The following is a 23,540-nucleotide window of genomic DNA, read 5'->3' as shown; positions in this document are numbered from 1 at the left end:
TTTAAGTCACTTGACGTTTAAACATTTTAAATAAAATGCTTCCTTCTTAGGAGATGAGCAAATTTTAATCTTGAATTCCTTGAATATCACCTCAATTAAAAACTGTTTAATAATTGAGGTTGTAAATCTTTGACAAATGACAAGATTGAACCCTGCAAAACAAAGACCCCTTGGTCTTAATTTAAAAGATACATCAGACTACATATTTTTCTCTTACCGAACTAAGTTTTCTCTTCTCATGAAGAGTCCATCCAAGGTTTGGTATTCAGACACATATTAAGAGCGAACAGAATAGGGCAACTAGCACATGAGATTGCAAAACTAATTGGTTTATACCCTTGTTTATGATGTTCAGGGATGATAATGATCTTCACAGATGGAATAGTCGAGTAAGCAAATCTAGTTTAGGTTAGTTGTTTGGAAATTTAACTCTAAAGATGAGATCCCTTGACTTTCAAAAACACCTAGACTATAATAGGTTCTTCTTAACAATCTTAAGAAATTAAATCCGTAAAGCTGAGCTATTCCACTAAGGCAATTGGTTATAGAGGAAACTCGAAAGCCCTGGCTTTATGAATAGATTATGTTCAAACTATGACACTGCTCGGACACTTGGCAATTCGGTGTTTGCTCCACTGCTTTTGTCAGGCCAAAGACTTTGTGATGAGATGAACCATTCAGTGATTTGTCCATCTAAAGCTGAGCTATTCCACTAAGGCAATTGGTTATAGAGGAAACTCAAAAGCCCTGGCTTTATGAATAGATTATGTTCAAACTATGACACTGCTCGGACACTTGGCAATTCGGTGTTTGCTCCACTGCTTTTGTCAGGCCAAAGACTTTGTGATGAGACAAACCCTTCAGTGATTTGTCCCTCTAAAGCTGAGCTATTCCACTAAGGCAATTGGTTATAGAGGAAACTCGAAAGCCCTGGCTTTATGAATAGATTACATTCAAATCATGACATTGCTCGGACACTTGGCAATTCGGTGTTTGCTCCACTGCTTTTGTCAGGTCAAAGACTTTGTGATGAGATGAACCCTTCAGTTAAACCTGATAAAAGTGATTATAAGTTGTCCCTCTAAAGTAATTGGTTGAACGCCCCGACTTTATGGATTCGGCTAGCCAGACAATGGCAAAATAAATCAAATTCATCTAAAAAGAAATTTTCGGTAATAATAGACTAAGGGAGTTGAGAAACACCTGTTATAGTCAAATTCACACGAGCACTCAAGAATTTCATTTTTTAGACCGATATTTCTGCACTACCTTTGTTAGAAGAGCTTATGAAACTTGAACAAATGGAAGATTTCAGAGAACTGAAACAAAAGTGTTCTGAAAGGTCTAGTCATTGATTATGCTAGTTGTGTCATTTTGTTCACCTCTGATCAAAATACCAAATCAAGAAAGAGGGGCATGCCATGATCTTCACGATAACCAAATCGATGAAACAAACCCACCTCTAGCCCAACTTTTAGATCTTGATATTTGTCAAAGATTTGCAGCTATCAAAGATTAAAAGAGTGTTTGATTCTTTTGATATCCAATGAACTCATGTTTTATGATTTGCTTCAATTGTGAAACCTAGAAAGAGGTAACTTTTTCAAAAGTTCTTTTTGATATTTTTCAAATTTTTGAAAATTCGAAAGAAGAAAAACATTTTCAAACAAGATAAGTTCTCTGGAAGCACATCTTGGAATTCAACAAATATCTCTCCGAAGCTCAAGATCGAAACAGAGGCAAAGGAAACCATCTTTGGGGCAAAATTTGATAAGGAAAGGAAAAATTGTCTTGAGGTCTGCAAGAGTGTACCATGGTGGAAATGAAGACAAATTAAGTCAGAATGAAGACTGCACACGCAGCCATTCCCCTCACATCTCAACATATACATCAACACGTACATACATGACGCATGAAATTTGTATCTTTGAATTCATCATCATGAGCAATAAAAACCTTGATTTTTCCTCCCTTGAGGGTAAATTCAACAACAAATAAATTTCATTTGGGCATACATCAAGCATACATCATCAGGATAGTTACATCCATATACATTTTACAGATCTTTCAGGAGAAGATGAGATTAAAAGCCAACTCGACAGATTGAAAGATCGACATTCATCTCCAGATTCAACATTTCCAATATAAACTTTGTCTCACTTAAGACAGTCTCATTTAATGCAGATGATTATCTCACTCAAATTTGTTTTTCTTAAAACATACTTTGTCTCACTTGAGACTGTTTTTCTCGAAAGAAGATTTATTTCACTCAAGATTGTTTTTCTTAAAACAAGATTTGTCTCGCTTGAGACCGTTTTCACTCGAAAGAAGGCATTTCATTTCACTCAAGGCTGTTTTTTTAAGAAGATTTTATCTTGCTTGAGATAGTTTCCCTCAAAACAGAAAATTTTGTCTCCCTTGAGACAGTTTCTCTTGAAAACATTTCCCTTGAAATTAATTTTTTCTCTCCTGAGATAGTTTCCCTCGAAACAGAAAATTTTGTCTCATTTGAGACAGTTTTTCTTGAAACATAAACATTGAAAACATTTCCCTTGAAATGATTTTTTTTCTCTCTCTTGAGATAGTTTCCCTCGAAACAGAAAATTTTGTCTCCCTTGAGACAGTTTCTCTTGCAACATAAACATTGAAAACATTTCCCTTGAAATGAATTTTATCTCGCTTGAGATAGTTTCCCTTGAAACGAATTTTGTATCCCTTGAGACACTTTCTCTCCAAACATAAACTTTGAAAACAATTTAACGAAATCTTTGAATATGTTTTCCTTCAAACAAATTTTGTCTCTTGAGACAGTTTTCTTGAAACGACACAATTTGCTCGAGAATAGATTTCAACTTCACGACGAAGGATGTCTAGCTCGAAGCCAAACATCCACGATTTCAACTCCACGACGGAGGATATCGTGACACTCGAGACAACACAAGTTCAACTTCACAACGAAGGGACGACTGGTTGTCAACAAACAACTTCTCAATTTCAGAGCCAATTTCAACTTCACAACGAAGGATATTGGACTCCAGACAACGCAAGTTCAACTTCACGACGAAGGGACCGCTGCTTGTCAACAACAACTTCTCAATTTCAGAGCCAATTTCAACTTTACAACGAAGGATATTGGACTTCAGACAAAGCAAGTTCAACTTCACGTCCAAGGGACCGCTGCTTGTCAACAACAACTTCCCAATCTCAGAGCCAATTTCAACTTCACAACGAAGGATATTGGACTCCAGACAACGCAAGTTCAACTTCACGACGAAGGGACCGCTGCTTGTCAACAACAACTTCCCAATCTCAGAGCCAATTTCAACTTCACAACGAAGGATATTGGACTCCAGACAACGCAAGTTCAACTCCACGACGAAGGGACCGCTGCTTGTCAACAAAATTTCATTCAGAGTCAATTTCAACTTCACAGCGAAGGATATTGGACTAAAGACAACACAAGTTCAACTTCACAATGAAGGGACGACTGGTTGTCAACAAACAATTTCCCTGTTCCAGAGCCAATTTCAACTTCACGACAGAGGATATTGGACTCGGAACAATGCTACTTACTTGGATTTCAACTTCACGACGAAGGATATCCAACTCAAAGAAGGATTATCTGCCATCAAAATTGTCGAGTTCGACTCCATTCAGCTCGATGACACATCAATCGCACTACTTTCCGGTTGCAGTCGAGGTTTTCAAGTCGAGAAGATGACCTGGGTTAGCCGTGCCTTAGTGACAAGCAACCATTTTCAAACAACATAGCTTAAGTCAAGAAAAAGCTATCTGTCAATGAAGATTTCTGAGTTCGATTCCGATCCAAGGTCTTTAAACCAAGAAGAAGACCGAAGGGTAACGGGAAGCCACGTGCTGATTCAAATTCGAACTACGGCTTCAATTTCATATCATTTCAAGATGAACTCGACTTCACGATGGAGGAGTCATCCGTAACTCAATTCGACAGGGAGTTATTGAAACATCAGAGTTAATTTTCAACTCCACTGAACGAAAAATGTGTCTTTTAATCTTTGCCCTATCCCCGTTACATGACTATGGGCAAAGAGGGGCAGCTGTCAACACACATTTTCGTCCTACTAGGATTCAAACTCCTAAAAATAGGATAAAATTTTGCTAGGATTCAAACTCCTAAAAATAGGATAGAGTTCTACTAAGATTTAAATTCCTAAAGATAGGATCCACAAGCACTATAAATAGCTATTGTAACTCACCATTGTGACACACGATTTACACACAAAACATAGAGGAAAGCACGGGAAGATACAAAGGCAAAACTATTGTAAAGGATTCGAAAAGGAAATAAAAGGTAGCATTTTCTTTTTTCTTTCTTTTGCATGTGCACGTTATTTTTCTTGAGATTTGGTTCGAATAACCCAAAACGTGGGTTGCGCCGATGACCAAAATGGGTGGGGTTTCGAAGTTTCGAACCTAGATCTACCCCGAGGCTTATTTTTAAAAACTGATTTGATTTTCGGTTAAAGGAAGGGAAGAGCTTTTTAAAAATCTATATTAGTCCCTTTATTTATTATATGGATATTTTATTCATTTATTTTTATTATTCATGTTATTATTATATATGTATATATATATATATATTAATTATTTTCATTTATTTTTTACTATATTTTATTATTATATATATATATATTTCTTTAATATTTTACTTATAAGTCTAATATTATATATATATTATAATTATCTTTATTTATTTTTTACCATTATATGTGTATATGTTCTTTTCATCATTTAATTTATTAATTATATATATTTATATATATATATATTTTTATTATATATATATATATATATTATTCGTACTTGTTATTATTATTTTGTTTATTTGTTTTATTTATTTTCTTTTTCTTTTTTTAATATATATTTTATTATTTGTTTTTTACTTACTATTTTATTTTGCTTTCTTTATTTTATCATTTTACTTAATTTGTTTTCTTTCATTTTAATTTAATTAATTAATTTCTTACCATTTTATCTAACATGGCTTTTTTACTTTCTTAAGGGTACATTTTCAATCAATCAAATGTAAGTTTTGGATCGTTATTTTACATTTCAATTTAAACTTTCAACTTTCTTAATTAAAGACAACTGGAAATTACATAGTACCGAAAGGGCGGTTCAAGGGTGCTAATCCTTCCTTGACCGTATCCGACCCCCGGATCCGACATATCACTGGTAAGACGCAGATCATGTAAGAAATAAGGTATCTGATCAACCCACTTTTCGTAAAGTAAATAATCGGTGGCGACTCCCAATCCATTTTTCACGTCGAAGCCCAATTCCGGGGCACAACCGAAAGACGGTTGCGACACATACCATACGAAATCCATATGTCCTTTCATGTAACAAATGCATACATATGTATATATACTAATATTGTCATCATTCACATCCTTTTTAAGATCAACATTATTTCTATTCATTCATTTAATCTTGTAATCTTATCCTTAACCTTTATGCACATCTTATATCACATATATCAATTCACAATAAATCAAACATATTATCATACAATTTCTATATTGCATCTTATATCACATAAGCATATACAATATATAAGGTATTTGTTGTTATCTCTGTCTTAGCCCATGTACACATGTGAGAACTAAAAATATATGAGTAGATTGAGGTTGTGCACCTATGTTGTCACCACATCTCGTATAAAGATCCACTGAGTGGCATATGAAATTGTCCCGAAGGACCTATGTATCCCGAAGGACCGTGTAGACCCTCGACTCTTGGCATGCCAACTATACCTCTAGCCCTCATGACACATAACATGGACATTTTATTCACACATTCATGTCATATAACCCTTTATCATGTTTTCATGTGATCACATAGTTCACTTCTATATAATTCACACATTTCTTCTCTTCTACCACGTATCATATGTATATGTAATCATCGATCTCATATCATATAACATTCTTGTATATTCCTATATATCATTGTCACATATTGCATATCACATATACTATAATCACACAATTTCCATATCATTGGACTTATTTCACTTCCTAAAGTTAATACATAGACATGTAGTCCTAATTATATACTCTTTCATATAATTCATATAGTAATACAATATTCTCATCTTATACAATAATTGTGCATAATGATTTCTTAAGGTCATACAATCTCATATTACCCTATAAGTAAATACTACTTATCTCATGTCACTTTTCCACTTGCTCACATAACTATTTATATGGTTTATTACCTATCCTGGCTTTATACAGTTCCTTTAACCTATACCATAACATATAATTTACATCACTTATCTCATTATTCATATACTAAGTTAATCTATTTATTTAATTTAGTTCCACATGACTCTTATAATCTTCCCATCTATCTTTATAGTTCTTTAAACTATAACTCCTATATATTTTCCATTAAATATATATAACTTGCTTATAATACTTATCATATAGTTTTATATCATCATTTATATTTATGTCCCTTAATTTATATAATATTCTCATAGAGTCTCATAATCTTTCTCATTTAATCATTTACCATATAGTATAAATTGTACTTGGTTATCCTATGTTTACATGTATATATATATCAATAATTCTTTAGTTGGTAGATTATGTCACCTATTCATCTCATTCATTATGTCAATACATATAACTTATGTAACATATATATATATATATATATATACATATACATATATATATATATATCACTTATACCGGTTCCTATGTCTTATCACACTAGCATATATTCATACAATCATGTCACACACATATAATAACATATAACTTAGACACTCATAACAAACACATGCTCATGTTCATGCATAATACTATAGGAAATCGACTTATCGCAAGTCTTATTTCCATTAAACACCATATACTATCTACTGTACACTCACCTGGCCTCATAGTCAATATCGTTCCCTTATCTCTTCTTGATGGTTATTACTTGACACTTTTTCCGGACATTGCTCTCGATCGATATCTATACAATCATACGTATAATATACATATCAACATTCCACTTGGCATACTCTAATCTTTCATTTCTTAGACTAAAATAAAGATTTATTTCTATTTCCTTTTGAAGTGTATCGGTACACACTATATTGTATCGATACATTCCTTAACGTGTGTATCGATACCTACCTAGTATCGATACCAAATTACATTCGAAAGTTTTCCTGTTTAAGGGGGTATCGATACACTTTGAACGTCTTCCCAGATTTTGCTATTGATGTATCGATACTTATTGAATATGTACCGATACCACCACACCAGCCCAGAAATCAATTTTAAGCATGAAAATCACTTCATTCTTGCTCAATTGTGTCATATTTCAACCCCTTTCATATCCTTAACTTACATACACCTACTTAAACTCATTAATACTCATTTATCACCTCTTAAACCTCAAAATCCTATAATCCATACGAAATTCAAGAATTAAACTCAATTTTCAACATGTTCCAAATTCAATTCTATTACTTCTAACTTCTTAATTAACCATTGACAAGTCAAATTCCACTTAAAATATATTAACTCCTTCTATTTCAATAATTCACTTAAAAACACCTTTTCCTTAACCTCTCATAACTTGTTCATCTTGGAGTTTTAAACCATTTAAAACTTTCCTTAAGCTTACTTATCACTCTAGAAATCAAAAGAAATCTTAAAATTAAAGAAACTATTAAGTTGAATCACACTCACCTTGCCATTGGAGCCACGGGAGAGAAGAGGAAGATAACCCATGCTCCAAAATTTCTCTCTGTCTCCAGTGTTTACTTTCTTATAAAGGGAAGATAAAATCTTTCCTTTAAAAAGACCATTTTACCCTTATTACTCTCAAACTTTACTATTAAATCCAACATCAAAATTCTCCAATTAAATCCCTCACAAAAATATTTCTAATGAGTCCCTGTACTTTACAATCTTTGAAATCATACCTCAAAGTTTCAAAATACCATTTTTGTCACTAACCTGATTTTGAGATATTACATAATGATTGTATATTAGATCCATTTATTTGTAACGTTAAGTTAAAGATACCGAGTCGTGTCTGGATGTATTTAGCCGCGATTGGATTCAGTGACATAGTGAAATATGAAGGTATTGTAACCTTGAACCCAACATTATTTATGTTCTGATTGAGAGATGGAGACCAGAGACACATATTCCATATTTGAGGCTATGGTAGATGGGGATGTTATTTTGGTGTGGCGGACGGTGATTGACATTCTTTGTGCTAGGAGTATCTTGGAGGTATCCCGCCTAATTTCAACGGTGGTCGAATACAGTTATCATGGTTGGCTACAAATTTTTAACAGTTAAGCAAAGATTATTCCGAAGAACAGACTAAAATATTTGCCCGACCTTGCATATTATAACTCATAGGAGAGATCTTGATACCGATAAATCTCGCAACCAAGTTCATTGTATATGGTTACATTACCTCGCAGATTTTTGAGTTGTCGGGTCATTCAGTTGGGGCTCCACGATTTTGGTATCTTTGTATAGAGAAATGTATGGATGACGATGATCCCTTTAATAAATTATGCTATTGTCGAGTGGCATCCTACTGATCGCGTGCTCTGCCAATTTAGTTTTATACAATCTATTCCTGAAGCACCTAGAAATCTTAATAACATGCATAACGTCGACAGGGAAAAAAGATGTCAACTGGACGAAGAAGCACAATGAGTGAGTAATGATCTAGGAGGATTTACTTATACGCATTCCCCATATGAAGCAATTTATGTTGATCATTATTCAGTTACGGATGACTATTATCAATGGTTCGTGAACGAGAAGATGTTCTTACTTTCTCAGGAAGCACGAAGCAGGAGCATTTATCAGCGTCGAGAAAAGCATACACCGTCACAATATCATCGTCCCCTGACTCGTGGTTAGAGAGTAGTCACTTATGGCTCATCGTCAGCTGCAACACCAGAACCATCACCACAACCACCATATAAACCTATTATATTCTACAATCATTTCAGATTCCATCGCATCTATTTGAGATGACATTACGGCTGTTTTCGATGCCATCACAACCATTTCAGATGTCACCACTGTAGGGTTTTATGAAATTTCCTGGCGGATATTCCCTCATGCTTATAGATCCAGTGTGGTCTTCATATGCTACTTATTTGGCGGGTGATACTTCACTAGAGACACATACACCTCTGACTCAGTTTTTGTTTTCATCGATGTCGATGTTTTTGCAGTTTTCATAGTTTTTTATGTGTGGTGGGATGGTTAGTCATACACCTCCAGAGTCCTTATTCTATAGAGGTGCTACATCATCATCCGTCCCTCATCAACAACATGTAGTTGCTATTGCTGCTGCTGATGATGGTGGTGATGAGAGTGAGGAGGAAGAGCAACTTATACGAAGAAATCCTCATCGAAATAGATAGCCAGCACTCTGTGGAACACATTCAAGATATAGACATTGATAGACTTGTTTTTATTTATTTTATTTCTTAATGTTTTTATTTAATTATGGACATTTTATTTATTTTGTTTCTTAATGTTTTTATTTAATTATGAACTTTTTATTTATTTTGTTTCTTAATATTTTTATTATTTAATTGTTTGAATTGTAATGTTTCTATTTAATTTTTATTATTATTTAGTTTGTAATGTTTTTATTTAATTTTCACCTGAGTAGCCCATCACTTGAGTAGCACATAATTAAAAGTAAACGTAAATGAAATAACACAAACTGAGGTTTCATAAACAACAATTTGCATCGCCACAACATCAACGATTACGTGATAATAAAAGAGATTAACATACTTATGGCTCATCGTCAGCTGTAACACCAGAACCATCACCACAACCACCATATAAACCTATTTATATTCTACAATCATTTTAGATTCCATCGCATCTATTTGAGATGACATTACGGTTGTTTTCGATGCCATCACAACCATTTCAGATGTCACCACTGTAATGTTTTTATTTAATTTTCACCTGAGTAGCCCATCACTTGAGTAGCACATAATTAAAAGTAAACGTAAATGAAATAACACAAATTGAGGTTTCATAAACAACAATTTACATCGCCACAACATCAACGGTTACGTGATAATAAAAGAGATTAACATTTTTTCTATTGTGGCCTAGGTTTATACAATGCCAACATCTTTTGCTTTCTTTGGATGTCTCTTGAATATCCATATCACAATGAATTTGAGTGGATTTTGGATGACTTGTCTCTCTTAATAAAGACGGATCTGGTATAATCGGAAGGCAATTCTAAACCTCATTTGGGTATTTCTCATTACCTATAGGGGAAGTGAAATTTATATACCTTAAATACTTCTAAAAGTTGGTACCTTAAATACTTCTTAAAGTGAGTATACGGAATCCACAAACTAGTTATAGTCTTGACGGTATAAGATCATGCTACTATGACATGGAGTACGAATACTTTGGAGCTTGAAAAACCCACAGTCACACCACCTGTCTTGTAGACTAACTCTGAACGAGTTAGCTTCAATCCCTTGAAGAGGCCATGTCATTTCTGTGACACTAAATAATTCATGGTTCGAGAGAAGCTTGTTATAGAAATTTCATTTGATGCAACATGTATTTTTTGCATATATGCAACTAATCTTAGGCGATAAGTATGATCGTTTTGCATCCAAGTTAGAGCTTATCCCCCGAGCTTGGCAAAAAGTGCTCCCAAATAAAATAAGTCGTTTTAACCAAAGTTGTTACTGGTCAATGGTACACTCCTTTAAGGTCGAATTAGTAGACTCAACCAAGTTGTCTTCATGTTTCCATATCGATATCCACCATCGTATGCAGTTATCCACATTTATTTGTTGATAAGGTTGATATAATTGTACCCTTGCTCATTTTTTCCTCACAAATCTTGAAGCATTGACTCAAATGTTTGAGGTAATGGTTTGTAACCTGAGGTTTAAATGTAATACTTACTGTTAAGTTCCCATAAAAAATGAAAATGATTGAGAAATAAAATTAGGCATTGTGACATACCCATGCACACAAGTAATTGGCACTCATGATTCTTCTTGAACTTTCCATGATAGTTTGCAACAATATGTCGAATACAATATCGATGTTGGAATAGGGTGGTTGCCATATTGGACCCAAAGACTCCATTATTACTTTGATCCCAGCTCCGCGATCTAAAATGACACAGATTTTTCCCTCGTGACAATATGTAAGCGTAAGTTTTTGAGGAAAAATGCCCAAGATTTTGTATATTCTCCTTCAACAAGGGTAAAAGTAACTAGAATAATGTTGCGATTACAATCTTGGACAACTTCCAATAACAAAACTTGATTGTATTTTCCATATAAGAATGTCCCATAAATTTGAACCACGAGCTGCAGTATATCAAAAACATTAATGCACTATGGGTAATTCTAAAAAAGCTAGGAGAATTGACATCGATCGTGAAGCACTCGATCATTGTGGTATGCATGGCAAGTTTCGAAGTCGACTATTGTCCCAGGATTTAGTCCGCGCACTACCCTAAACCAACTTAATAGTTCGTTGTAAGATGAATCCCACTCGCCATGAAAGTTTTTCAATGACATTCTGTTTTGCCTTTCACGTTTTCCTGTAGGAAACGGCGTATCCATATTGAGACTGTATAGCTGAAATCAGAACCACAATAGCTATATGAGAGCTTTCTTTAACCATGGGTGTGATGGCTTGGCAGATAATGTCAGAGTCAAAGTTGGGATAATCCTTGTTGATCTCTTTAACATAGTATGTATGATGACCTTTATATAATGTTAGTTCATATATGTTGTTTTTCCTCTTCCTCTTCGATACACGAACTATCTAGTTGCATCCGTTGTCACGTTGGACACAACAGAGACATATTTTTCAATGGTGGATCGGTCAACTCTGGAGTAAACAAAATTATGAATATTGTAATTCTTAATTGCAATCATCATTTTTTCTTTGGTTGGAAACTTCATTATGATATATAACTCACCATAATTGACTAATGAGTTAAATATGTAGTCACCAACATTAGGTATATTCGTAAATTCTGGCACGTACATTATATAATAGTTAGCTTCATACATATGTATTGAAGGTTCCGTGTGTAACTTATTTGTGAGAACTTCATCTGCATCATTATCATCAGAGTCCATGTTGAACTGCGGTGATTCAGACTCAACGAATAGTCCAGTATCAACACCATCCACACCTGGCTCATGAAGATGTTCTTTTGGTGGAAATGATTGTTCCTCTGTGATGACGATATTTAAGTCGAACAAGCTAGTAGTTTGAATACCTTCCCCTTGAACTTGAAGGCATCGTGTCATACGGGTTTTGAACCGAGTGTTGTGTCGCAATCATCTCCGCATTGAGGTCGACGAAACTCGCAGTTGAATGCCTCCCCTGAAACTTAAAGGCATCATGTCAAATGGGTACGTGCATTCCTGCACGTGTTAGATTTCCCTGCGAAGGCGCGCTTCATGATCCGCGCCTTCTGACGTGACGCCAGCTCTGACAGAACCCTACGAAGGTACGCCTCATGATCCGCACCTTTCCACAGTGGCGCCAACTCGGACAGAACCCTGCGAAGGCACGCTTCATGATCCCGTTTTGTCAAAAATGATGCTAATTCGGTAATATTTGGAGAAATGGTGCATGACATGTAATATTTCGGTGATTTTTGGGTAAAATGTCGTAAATTAAAGGTTCATGCCTATAAATGAATTTTTATAATATTTAATATAAATTAAATATTGATAATTAAAATAAAAAGTAAAAATAATATATATTGTAAATTAAAATTTTATTAAAGTAGTTTTTAATGTTAATTAATATCATAATAAATATATTTTTTATATAATATTTTAATTATTAAATTAAAAATTATTATTTAAAACAATACAATATTCATCACAAATTTTCTTAGATAACATTGTAAGAAAAAATTTACTTATTTAAAATGTTAGAAAAATTATTGGTTGAAATTATGTGTTTATTATAGTGTTAGTAAAAAGACTCATGAATTATCTTATGTATTTGAGAAGACTCCTAATGAAAACGATATCTTCCCTAAACTATATATAATTGAAATGCCAAACTTAATAATATAATTCTATTAATACTATAACAATCATCCTATTTCAACAAATATTTTTTTCAACTTCTTAAATAAAATTTAAAATAAATTTCTAACACATTATTTAAGAATCCAACCCCCAAACAAAACAAAAAAATTATATACAAATCCTTAGTCATTACTCAGACTATATCTATTTAAATATAATATTATGAACACGAAATTTTACAAATTCTCTAACTCCCATGTGAAATACGTATATTGTTTTGCACACAAATAATTCAATTCAAAGGGCATAAAAGTCATTTCGAGAGGGGGCGGTCCATAAGCAATAAACGCGTCAATCACCGTCCTCCCCTTAATCGTACGTACCGTACTCCTATAATTTTCTTCGATAAAAAAGGTTATTTTTTCGGGGTAATGCAAAGATAAGAAGTTTGGCAAAACTTTCGAGATAATGTTCTGGAAAAAATTAATTCCCGAGATAAAGCACTCCCAAGATTAATTGCTCAAATAAGGTGAAATCCACAGTGTTGGCCGTAGGTCGCCATGTCTTCCCGGCGAGCTACAAGAGATTGCATGTGCCATGTACGTCCCAACACGCTGGGCATCCGAGGCCATCCGACCGAGGCCATCCGAACGAGCTATGCGAGGGCAACCGAGCGAGCTATGCGAGGGAATCCGAGGGCAACCGAGCGAGGGTAGGTCGCCATGCACTCCGGGCGACCTACCCTCGCTCGGTTGCCCTCGGATTCCCTCACATAGCTCGCTCAGTTGCCCTCGGATGCCATCACATAGCTCGTTCGGATGACCTCGGTCGGATGGCCTCGGATGCTCTCGGATGGCCTCGGTTGGATGGCCTCGGTCGGATGGCCTCGGATGCCCAGCGTGTTGGAAAGTGCATGGAACATACAATCTCTTGTAGGTCGCCGGGAAGACATGGCGACCTAGTAGGTCGCCCGGAAGGCATGGCGACCTATGACCAACACTGTGGATTTCACCCTATTTGAGCAATTAATTTTGAGAGTGCATTAGCTCGTGAATTAATTTCTTTCAGAACATTATCTCGAAAGTTTTGCCAAGAAGTTTGGGGTCCTTTTGGTTTTGTTGTTGTTTTTAAGAAAATGGAGAATATGTGAAGTATATGGAGAAGAAGAGAGAGAATCCCATGGCGAATTTGAGCTTTTCCAATCAGAATCCGGCGGTGACAGCTACTAATTTCGTCGGAGGCATCTTTGACATGGCGGCGTGTGAAGGTATTAGTGGCGGAGATAACAAGTGGGGGTCTTTAGGTTTCATGGACTTGCTCGGCATCAGTCAAGATTTCATTGCTCCCTCTTTATTCGATTCCTTTTGTCTCCACCACCACCACCGCCGTCAACGTCGTCTGGACTTCACCACCAACAACTACAAGGTCCTCCATCGCGGCTTCCACCGTGCCGGAATCTTCAGAGGTTTTAACCAACCCGGCAACACCGAACTCTTCCTCCTCCTCTTCATCTAATGAAGCAGCAAATGCTATTCATGAGCCAACCAAAGTTGAAGATAACGAAGAAGAAAAAGAGTAGGATCAAGACAAGACCAAGAAACAGTAAGCTTTCTTCGATTATCATTTATGTTTTCAAAGTCATGTGTGTGTATGTATGTGTGTGTATGTGTGTGTGTATATATATATAAAAACTATTTTGCTTGTGTTTGCTTATTCTTTAAGTAAAAAGCTTTTGAGTTTTACTTTTATGGGGTTTTAGGTTGAAACCCAAAAAGAAGAACCAAAAAAGGCAAAGGGAGCCGGGATTTGCTTTCATGACAAAGAGTGAAGTTGATCACTTAGATGATGACTACATTTCATACTAGTAGGCAAGGCATTCTCTAATATAAATTCCTTTTTTTTATATGGTCCACTAATGTTTCCTTGCTTCCCAAGACTTGAACTTTCTCGTTCATACTAGTAGGCAAGGCATTCTCTTTGTAACTTCCTTTCAATACGCGTTTTCCAAAACAGGAGCTATTATCGTTGCACCAGTGCAGGATGTGGGGTGAAGAAGAGAGTCGAGAGATCATCGGAAGTTCCGACGATCGTCGTCACGACGTACGAAGGGTAACATACGCATATGTACCCGGTAACGCCCCGAGGAACGGTCGGGATCGGCCTGGACCCCTCTGGTTTCAGTGTTCCTCAACCTCAGTATTTACATCAGCAGCAGCAATTACAACAACCCTATATGTATAACTCATCGCCTTCATTGAACATTAGTACTACCACTGCTTCTACTACTGCTACTACTAGCTTCAATTCCTCGTTCCCTAATTTCCTTCAAGAGAGATCATGGGCTTCTTCAAGATATTGTTCCAACACAGATGATGAAAGAGGCAAAGGAAGAACAGTAAGATATTGTTTTTAATTATAATTTTAATGGTATGTAGTTTCCTAATCCTTCACTAACTGATCCATGTGGGATTTTATCTTTACATGAAGAACCCACTTCACCATAAATATATATGTGCGTGTAAAATCACTAGTCTTTTGCAGGTTGTTTGTTGTGATTTATTCTTTGTATTTATTTAGAGAAAATTCAGTAATGGAAATATTGGGTTTTATTTATTTCTCGCTAATTCTTCCATTTTACTATGCATATCAGTCATCTTCCTCCTTTCTTTCCTTTTCATTTGTGTGCATGATTTTCAGGAGAGATAACGTAGCAGGGAAGGAGAGTTTAGGGTTAGGGTTTTCTTCACGAGGAAAAGTCGCATGAAGACCATTTATTATTAACTGTAGGGTCAAAACACTTGAACTTCTAGAAAGTGTACCCTACAAGGTAGAGAGAGAGAGAGAGAGAGAGAGAGAGAGAGGGTAGGGCAGTGAAAACAATATGTTAAAAATTAAATTTATTGTTTGAATGCGATATCTTGAAGTACATTAATGGGAGATGCTAAGAAAAATAATTTTAACTTCTAAACATGTTCCCATTAGCCTTTTACTTCATTTTTAAGCTATGGAGATTGGAGATGGATCATTGATATATAAATAGAATTATTCGGTTGTAATTAATAATGTCATAATATAAAGAATCAACATGATACTTAAAAAAATAAAATTTTGAATCCCATTCTTGAATTTCTATTTTTGTCCCTTTCTAGGTGTTTCTAGTTTAATTCAGAGCGTGGCTAGGTAAGGGTATATTTCAGTACGTTTTTAGTGAACTTATACTATAACGTTTATTCATGATTATGTATAAATTCTGTTTTTCATCTAATTATATCTTGTTGTTTGTAAATCTAATAATAGTTTTCAAATGTATTATTTATACTTGTTTTTGTAACTGTATTTGTATTTTATCTGTAACACCCTAAATTCTGGGTTAATAGTTTCGGGTTACCCAAGAGCTATATGGACCCTATGGATTTCATACTTTAAGTAATTGGGCTTAATTGGTTTGGAATTTGAGCCCAATTAGCCATAGAAAGGAGATTTTTGAATAATATAAAGATGTGAATGACCAAAAGTGTAATTAGCCCATTTTAAAAGATGAGTGTTTTTAGATCTTATCTCATATTCTTCATCCTTCATTTATCTTCCTCCTAATTTCATCCTTTTCCTCTCCAAACTCCATAGCTCAAAACTAAGTTCTTGAGCATTTCTTATACTTCAAATTCATCCAAAATCCTTCCATCAATATTGTTTTAAGGATTCAAGCTTTGGGTTTCTTGGTTTGCAAGAGAAAATGGGTTTACAGACTTCAAATGCAAATAGAGAAGAAAAATACAAGAGTAGTTGAATAAATGAGCTTTATTTTAAATTCCTAAGCTAAGGTAGTGTATTTATATTCCTTTGTTGTGTTATGAAACTCCTAAACATGATGCCTTCTTGGAGATTTGGGGTTTTTACTTAATTCGTGCTTAAATGAAGAAATTGATGTAAAGAAAATGTTTTATGACACTTTAATACCCTTAATAACTTACTAAAGCTTTAGTGCATGATTAGGAACCAAACTATGACATTTAGAGTGATTTTAGGTGTTTTCTCAAGCTTAAATAAGATATTTCTGGGTTCGAGTATCGATATTGGATGAACAGTATCGATATGAGATGATTTGGGGCAAACATTAGGGATTTTAATTGGGAGTATTGATACTGTTGGGGAGAGTATCGCTACCACCCCTACATTATCGATACTCAGGGTAGGTAATATCGATATTAGGCCTATTTGTCAGTATTCAAATGCATTTTTAGTATCGATACTCCTGAGGGTATCGATACTACAAGTATAGTATCGATACTACCCAATTTGGATGGTTAGTTTTGACACCCTTAAGTCCTAAAAGAGTGAAAGATGATCCGTAATGGTAGGGCTTAGTTCGTGAAGAGCGTAAATGGCCAAAGGGCCCCATAAACACTCATATGTATCAAACGTAATACTTCAAAGTTTCTTCAATCGATCAGGTATTGAGTAATTGTGAATGAAGGATCATTTCAAAAGATATGATTGCGAGTGAGACGATAAACGATGCGACTATAGTGATAGTGGAAGACGAGTACTACGTGGTCACCTATAATCAAAGCTGTGCAAGTTGCCCTACAGGTTCAAGGGAGAATCGATGAGAAGTGCGATTAGAATAACTATAGAGTCGTTGTCAATGAACTATACTTGAATCGAGTGTTGGGCTAGTTATAATAGACCTAGTGGGTAACAATGTTTATGAATTGAGTTAAGGGCATAAAATACTAAAATACCATTAATCTCTTGCATAACGTTTTAGGGGAGAGAACGGACAAGGTAGTAGAGAATGAGTAACGACCTCACCTACTGGTGTCGTAATTCATAATAATGACAAGATAACCACTTGATAATAATGTTACACGTGTGATAACCATAATAACCTTATGAGATAAGATTCCATAAGACTAGCCTTTGTGTGACGCTCGGGGAACAACAAGGACCCTGAGTTACTTTAGTAGTTTGACAATTATCTTATGTGTATAGAATATCTTGATATGTTCGAGTCAGTGTTATGATACCTCAATTGCTAGTAGGACGTAGGCTCTGATGCTGTGTGACATGGAGACATTCCAAGTACTCTGAGGAGTAAACTAGCAGGGTGTAGGCTTCAATGCTATGAGACCCAAAGGCATCCTAGGTACTAGACAATGAGGGTCTTTCTAGATGAAGATTTCGATGCTAAGCTGTTGGTTTTATCAATCAACCAAATGATGCCAAGAGGGGGGTGAATTGGCCTTTTAAGAATTTTGGTGGAAGTAATCGAAAAATAATTTTTTTGCACACCAATTTAGAGTGGTTCGACTTTCTCAAACAAAGTCTACATCCACTACCTTAGCATCCACACTAAAGATTTATCAAATCTACTAGATTTGTTTACCTTTGAGGACAAGTTGTAACCTTACAATAACCCACAAGGTTTATACCCCCAAAACATTATTTACACTCTATCCACAAGGGGAATTACAAATAAAGCAAACAAAGAGGAAACCTCATAAGGCAAATATGTTTGCACTAATTAAGCTCTCACCCAAATCATACTTGAGAAAAATAAACAATGAAGCTCACAAGTGTATTTACAACAAGGAATTTGACAAATTAAGCACAAAACAAAACTTTGATGTTGGTATATTAGTTCAATATATTTCTTATTGACCTTGGGAAGCTTTGACCTTAAATTTATACCTTCTCCATTAATTCTAGTCATTTGGAGCTGTTGGGGATCATTATAGTTGTTACCTACAACTAAAAACAACATTTAATACACAAGTGATTGATCTTTTTGTGAAATGGATCAATCATTTTTCAAATAAATCGACCGTTGTAAGAAAGTGATCGATCATTTAAAGGAAAGGATCGATATTTTTTATCGATGGATCGATCCTTTTGGTAAAGAGATCGATCCTTTTACTCGATGGATCGATCCTTTTTGTAAAGGGACTGATCACAAACCTATTGGAATCCAAGTGATCGATCCTTTTTTCAAGGGGATTAATCCATTGGTTAAAGGGATCGGTCCTTTTTGTAAGGGATCGATCCTTTGAGCCAAAAAAGCACAAAACAAAACTTTGATGTTGGTAGATTAGTTCAATATATTTCTTATTGACCTTGGGAAGCTTTGACCTTAAATTTATACCTTCTCCATTAATTCTAGTCATTTGGAGCTGTTGGGGATCATTATAGTTGTTACCTACAACTAAAAACAACATTTAATACACAAGTGATTGATTTTTTGTGAAATGGATCAATCATTTTTCAAATAATCGCCGTTGTAATAAAGTGATCGATCATTTAAAGGAAAGGATCGATATTTTTTATCGATGGATCGATCCTTTTGGTAAAGAGATCGATCCTTTTACTCGATGGATCGATCCTTTTTGTAAAGGGACTGATCACAAACCTATTGGAATCCAAGTGATCGATCCTTTTTTCAAGGGGATTAATCCATTGGTTAAAGGGATCGGTCCTTTTTGTAAGGGATCGATCCTTTGAGCCAAAAAAGCTTCAAAACTTAACTTTAAAGCGCGAAAATGATCGAGTATGTTTTTGAAAAGGTTCTACTAATTTGAAAAACATTTAAAACATATTTTTTTTAAGTAAATTTGGACTTTGAATTATTTTTGATAAAGTTTTGATCAATTCAATTAAGTCCAAAATCAATCTTACAAATTATTGTTATATCAAAATATTAATTCAACATAAGAGACCCGAGTATTATCTAGGGTACATTTGGTAGGATTGAGGGGTAAGAGTCTTGAGATGCTAAGTGACCTTCCGACTATTCCATGATGCCTACCATTGTTTGTACGATTGTACCGGACATCTTTGTGATACCGGGTATTATCATTGTGTGTTGTATGATGATGCATAGTAGGATGATACTAAGGTTAGAGACCTAGTATATGTTTACTCATGGCGAGACCCTTAGCGGAGACTAAGGGAAACATAAGACTAACACTAAAGAGGTAGAAATTGTTAATCCTTAGATAAGGAGCACTTGATTATGATCATACTTGTATCTACTGTTTATTATCATGTATTCTAGCATGCTTATGTTTAAGTGATTCATATGTTACTCTAGATTAGTGATTATACTATTGGCTTTTGTAAGCTCAACGTTCAGATGTTTTCATTTTCAGGTTAGTATATCGAGCTATTCGAGGTGCATCGTCATAGCATGACTTCTAACAATCCTCAAAAGTACTATTTGGTTACTTGTAATTGACATGTGTATTCATAGGGCATTTACTTATGTATTTGGGAATTGTAAACTCGAGTTGTATTATTTCATTTAAGTTATGTGTCATGAAGCTCCGATTTTATAAAAAGTATTTTATTAATGTATTTGAATTATTGGTTTTAAATGATGGTTATGGTTATTGATTTCAAAAATGGTTAGCCACTTCAATGGTTCCGTGTGATATTTTAATCCTTCAAATTTTGGGTCGGATCAGATTAGAGTGTTATATTTAGTGGTATCAGAGTGTCATATTGAGTCGATCCTAAGACCCAGTTATCGGTTGTAGTAAGGTGTCAGTGAATGCATGTCTCTAAGTACTAAAAATACTCTTATAAGACTGGAATCCTAATAGTGCTTGCTTTTTGTGATCATGTTTACGAAAATGGTGATAGTATTGGGTTCCGAGCGTAGTCTCGATGGTAGGATAACAAGCCTTGTCTCTCATCCAGGTAATCTTTAGCAATAAGTTCCTACCTAGGGTAAGTATCGTAAGGTTTTAATGTTGGTAAGCGTTGTTAAAATGACATTCTTTAGAGGATTTACTTTCATGCTCTAGGAGGTAATGAATGTTTTTGTAGAGCATCAATTGCTCAACCGACTGCTCTGAGTATGATATCACCAATAGAGTATATAGTAGAGGGTCTAAGGTGGGTTAAGACCTTGAAATTATATGATTTAGTTTATTATGACTCAATTCTGATCGATCAGTGGTTGGGAGAATCCATGAGAACTTCAAGGTAGCTTCATCTTACCTTCAATGATAGGCTTGAATGCGTCATTGTGTTGCTCAAAGATGACGTTATCGACTGGTAAGGGAGCGTAGAGGTAGCCCTATAGCCCTAAATGCCTACGTGGGATCCGTCTTTAAGTGAGTGTAAGGATAACGTGTCAGCAAAACATATGAGGACGTCTTGAGGATGCGACCCTTCTAGCCGATTAAGGAGATTATACGATGCTTAAGTAAAAGAGAGGTTTTCTTTGGTTGACTTGATATACTTTATAATTGGTTTCAATTGAGTCCTTAAGGTCTAGGATTCCCCTTAAAGGGCTTCGTATAAGTATTCATATGAAAGGGTATATGACATGATGATGAGCTAGACGATAGCGATAGGACGAATAAAAGAACTTCGGTACTAGTAAACATGTCTTAGTTGAGTGAACATGAGTGCTAGAGACCCTCGTGAGCAAATAATGGTGACATTAGTTTAGTCGTACCCATCGATATAGAAGCCTGAAGTAAGATCTTAGTAGAAATCTTTAGCTTCATCACTTGGGGCGGCGAGGAAGGTTCGGATAGACCACTGGGGGCGAGCGAGAAAGGTTTCGTTGGAGTGTTGTCATATCTAGAGTGTGTGCATTATGGGACAAGGCTTCGAGAAAAATGCCTAAGATCATTTAGGATGTGTTTTAAAGGTGGATCCTTAAAGATTTTTTAGGGACTATCCTAAATTAAAGAGTGACCCTAGTAGCTCAGTAGGGTAGAGAATATGTTCAAAGAGGTGTCAACGTATGGCTCTGGTAAGATAGCACCAAAATAGTTCAACCTATTTTTTGTTTAATTGTGTACAATTCAGTTTGTCAGATTCTGCGAGACCTAAGAAGAATGTTGTTGATGCGGATGTGATGTCATGTATATTTTTAGCAATTACAGTTATTTATACTACACCAGCAGACAAGGTTATCTTAGATCTTCTTCAAGTGCTTGGGTCAGACACAATAATCGGCCTAAGTGAATTTGTTAACTTAAGAGTTGCTCGGACCTTAGAGTTGCGAGACTAAAGGAGAGTGTAAAATTGGACTGTCAAGTCATGTATGAGGCTATGATGATGTTTTTGGCTTCGTTAGTTGAGGGTTTGCATGATCGATCCTATAGAGTTATAGTAACCCTAAGTCCAACCTTAGAGATAGAGATCTCCATGAGGGTGTTAAGTATATCCAAATTACTTAGGTCAATACAACTATCTTCGTGTTTACCAGAAAGTATATGGATATAACTCAGCTAGTGGCAAGGCACTTCTATTGCTAACTGAGTGCAGATGCCCCTTGTATTCGTATAGAGTAAGTTAGATTGATGTATATTTCAGTGTAACAGTTTCGAATCTTTCTTCATGTACTAAGAGTATTATGGGTAAGATAATGAGATCGGTTCATGTGAGATCGAAGATCGACTCTAAAGAGACATATGTTGATAGAATCATCCACTTGATTGGTTCCATAAAAGAGAATATCTAAGTGGCTATTCAAGGATACGACTGAGGTTTAGGAGTGCGTGTCTGCCTCAAGCATCGATGAATCGTGCGATCATCTTTATAAGGGTCAAGTAATCTTAGGTCTGGATTTAGAGGTTCATATTCCCAAGAAAAGCACCAGGGACGTCAAGTAATGAACATTGCGATCGTCGATCGTGTGTGATGGATTACTTGAAACTTCTAAAAGTTGAGCTAATGTGCTGACTATGTGGGGTGAATGGATAGGTATTCCTAACGTGAGTGTGTTAGGTCCTATCCAAGGTAGCTTGTTAGTAGACTTGTAAGGTGTGAGTCTAACGATGCTGTGTGATCCCAGATAACACTGTAAAGTTTGCTTGTGTAGTTAAGTGAATGTTTGAGTTTCGACCCCCCAAACTTCTTCCTTGTTATATTCTTATTAGTATATGAGTGCAAGCTATATACAACATCTAACAATTTGTAGCGTTGTGTAATATCGTGGGTTTCAATGCTTGAGACTAAATGAGATTAAGCAATTTAAGGGTTGATTGACTAGTATTAGTCATCGTCAAATAACTCAATAGTGGTAAGCGATAGTGAGTGCAAGACGTAGAGTCTCAGGATCCTTAAGTCAGAGTGCAGTTGCAAGGGATCTTTGTTATGTGTTGTGTATTCTCTAGGAGGACCATAGGTAGCTAGTTCACTCATCAAGTAATCGGTTCTCAGTTGTAGTTTCTTTAACTGCATGATTTGGTGTTTGGCACATGTGTGAACTGTAAGGAAAATAAGGATCAGTAGGGTAGCATAGATGAATATTGACATAGCAGAAGTGTGTAAATCGACGTTAGAAGTTGAGAATTTTCATCATATCTTCGATAACTGACAATGAGGTCGTGGAGGGCAAGTGTCAGTAAGATCTCGACGAGTATTATGTAAAAGAGATTTATAAGATTATATAGTATACTAACCTGATAGAGTAAGGTTATCCAATAAAGAG

The 23,540-nt window shown here is 35.4% G+C and overlaps 2 pseudogenes; both read left to right on the top strand.

Moving 5' to 3' along the window:
* Positions 1 to 14,184: 14,184 nt before the first annotated feature.
* LOC120115686 lies at positions 14,185 to 14,947 on the top strand (annotated as a pseudogene).
* LOC120115685 lies at positions 14,905 to 15,556 on the top strand (annotated as a pseudogene).
* Positions 15,557 to 23,540: the final 7,984 nt, after the last annotated feature.

The sequence above is a fragment of the Hibiscus syriacus genome, unplaced genomic scaffold (assembly GCF_006381635.1).
Source record: "Hibiscus syriacus cultivar Baekdansim isolate YM2019G1 unplaced genomic scaffold, ASM638163v2 tig00110270_pilon, whole genome shotgun sequence".
Taxonomy (NCBI): Eukaryota; Viridiplantae; Streptophyta; class Magnoliopsida; order Malvales; family Malvaceae; genus Hibiscus; species Hibiscus syriacus.
The sequence above is the reverse complement of the archived record's forward strand: the minus strand, read 5'-3'. Positions and strand labels throughout refer to the sequence as shown.